Genomic DNA, 3,360 nt, shown 5'->3' with positions numbered 1-3,360 from the left:
TGTGTCTTTCTGCTTCTGGGACAGCTCCCTCAGGATGATCTTTTCTAGATTTCACTGTTTACCTGCCCAGATGCCCCTCACCTGAGGAATGGATACAGACATTGTGGTACATCTACACAATGGAATACTACTCAGCAATGAAAAAGAAGGAAATCATGCAATTTATGGGCAAATGGTGGGACCTAGGAAAGGTCAGGCCACTTTTCCTCCACTTGAACGCTTTCCATGCTCTCAGGTGGAGATGGTGTGGAGAGTATTCCCAGTTAACTATTTGTGTGTTTCTGACTAACTTGTACTTAGTGGGTCACCTCGCCTCCATTACGGCATTGTCTGTATTCTTCTCTCTTCCTGTTCATTCCCTCAACCCCACCCATCTCACCTCCCTCTTGACCTCATGTCCCCCTCTGCCTTGCTACTCCACTTACATTTTCAATCTACTTTCTTTGCTTATTTTACTTTTTATTTTATTCTAATCAGCTTTTCTTGACATCATCTGCCCCCTCCCCACACGCATGCATGTCATGGCATACTTGTGTAATGGTTTTCTTCTACCCTTTCATGAGTGGGTTCTGAGGATTAAACTCCAGTCAAGCACCTTTACCTGATGAGCCATAGAGCTATCCCTCCATCTTCTTTCTCACTGGTGACTATATATATATATATATATATATATATATATATATATATATATATATATATATAAAAGCTATCAATTTCTATATATATATTTATTGTTAGCTACTGATTTATTGCCTTATAGCAGTTTCTCAGTTATTTCTTTGATTTCCCATGTTAACAGTTATAATCGTCAGAGAATGGCAGTTTGATTCCCTATAATCATTAGTGCTCTAATTTATTTGCTGCTATTTTCTCTACTTGTATTTGTTAGATCTAATTTCTTTTCTTTAGTTTCCTGTTGTCCTTGTTATTATCACCAGTACAATGTTAAATAATATTAGTGAATTCTTCCAGTATTTCTCCATTAAACATGACACAATGATAATTAATGTCAAATGTGTTAAATTAGTGTGTTGAACCTTTGAATTTTAAGAGAAGATTTAATTTTTTAATGAAGTTTTTATTTTTTAATATTACAGTTTATTCACTTTGTATCCCCACTATAGCCCCCTCCCTCATTCCCTCCCAATCCCACCCTCCCTCCCTCATCTCCTCCCACACCCCTCTCCAAGTAAAGATTTAATTTTAAAAAATGTAATTATGCTGGGGCACAGTGGTGCACGCCTTTAATCCCAGCACTTGGGGAGGCAGAAGCAGGCAGATCTCTAGGAGTATGAGGCCAGCCTGGTCTACAGAGTGAGTTCTGGGTCAGCCAAGGTTACACAGAGAAACCCTGTCTCGAAAAATAAAAATATGTAATCATGTGAATGCTTGTGGATCTCCATGTGCACGTGAGATACCTAAGGCATCCAGAAGAGAGTGTCACATGGCCTGAAACTGGAGCTACAGGCTGAGGTGAGCCAGTGACCTGAGAGGTGCTGGAAACTGAACTCAGCTCCTCTGAATGAGCAGTCCATACTCCTAACCACTGAGCCATCTCTGAGGACCCCTATACTTCAATTTTTTTTAGTATGAATCAGAGCTGAATTTGACTTACCTGTCCCTATGCAGATGACAGTATTTTTTTCCCCCAAATTTATTTATTTATTTATTATTTTTGAGGCAGGGTGTTTCTACAAAGCTCTGGCTGTCCTGGAACTCACTCTGTAGTCCAGACTGGTCTTGAACTCACAGAGCACTATGTTTCTCTGCCTCCTGAGTGCTAGGACTAAAGGAGCATGCCACAATACCTGGCTGTCCTCAGATACATAATATACATAAGCATTTTAATAGTTTATAATGTTCAAGTGATGTGATACTCCTTGCTACCTAAACCAAAGAAAGATGGCAGGTAGCAGTAGAAATGTGGGCAGAGTTCTGCCTTTCCTGGCCTTCTCCAGGGTTCTCCCTCATCTTGTTTAACGGCTCCCTCATTTCCCTAGTCACTCTGGTAAGGCTTAAAAGTCAGTTTTTCTCTGCCTCTATCACTCACCTGAAAACCCAAGCTTCCAAATATGCTCTCTGCATCATTGCCACTGGTAATAACGCTGGGCCGAATTCATTTTCTCTCCTGGGAACCATTGTAACAGCGTCATTGGCTGGCCTTGTCTCCCAGTGGCTTCCAAGACTCTCCCACATCCTCTGTGTCCCTCTTGCACCGGGCTTCCTGCTAGGTCCTTTCCTCCCATAACTGCTGCTCACTCCCTCAGAATTCAGTTCTATGCATACAATGTTGTGTCTGCATGTACACCTGCACACCAGAAGACCAGATCTCATTATAGATGGTTGTGAGCCACCACGTGGTTGCTGGGAATTGAACTCAAGACCTCTGGAAGAGCAGCCGGGGCTCTTAACCTCTGAGCCCTCTCTCCAGCCCCAGAATTCAGTTCTAGTACCTACATTTCCAAAGAGACCGCCCTGACTTTTCTAGCTGGCTCCCCTGATGATGAAGAACCTAGGGAGCGATAGAAGAAAAGACATTTGATGGAGGTGGTGGTGCAGTAAGCTGAGGCAGGAGGATTACCAGTGCATTCGATGCCAGCCTGGCCTACAGTGAGACCCTGTCTCAGGAAAGGAGGAAGAACGGTGGTGGTGCAACCTATAATCCCAGAGGCTGGAGGATCTCTGAGTAACACAAGCTGCTGAGGCTGGTGATTGTTCTTTGGCCACCACAGCGTTTGAGGGGTAGGGTAGGCCACAGAGGGTATCCACTCTCCTGGTCACTAGGTGCAGTACTCTGCCCGTTGACAAGTATTTCTTGATCCCCTCAACATACTTATGATTGTCTTCTTCGTGCCAGGAAAGGACACATACCCCGAAGCCGCTTCTGTTTCTCTAGGGGAAAGCATCTCCATTCACGAGTGAAAGATACCGTCCACACCCACTGTTTCTTCTCTCCCCTGCAGCCTCCGGGAGGACCATGGGAAGATCTGCCTCTCTGCCTCCATCTTTGCCTCTGCCTTCCCAGCAGAAAGCCTAAGTCAGGTCCAGATGACAATGTGCTACCCTACCAGGAAAATCCTCCGCTCTTTCCTCGGGACTCCTGTTACCCAGTTGAAGTAAATGGAAACCCCTAAGAAGGCTATGTCTTCCTAAGCGCAGCCTCATGAAAGGCTGTGGCCTCTACTCCCCCACCTCCCAACCCCCAACCTAGACTGTCAAGTGTGATGCCCAGGAGCGCAGGACCGTTTCTGGGAGCACAAGAACGCACGCACTCAGTGCAGGCGGAGAATGAAGGAACGGAGAGCCAAGTGGATGCCCGCCTGACCTACGGCACGGTGAAGTCAGTGCCCAGCTGAGCTC

The sequence above is a fragment of the Psammomys obesus genome, unplaced genomic scaffold (genome assembly GCF_907164565.1).
Source record: "Psammomys obesus unplaced genomic scaffold, mPsaObe1.curated_primary_1811, whole genome shotgun sequence".
NCBI lineage: Eukaryota > Metazoa > Chordata > Mammalia > Rodentia > Muridae > Psammomys > Psammomys obesus.
The sequence above is the reverse complement of the archived record's forward strand: the minus strand, read 5'-3'. Positions refer to the sequence as shown.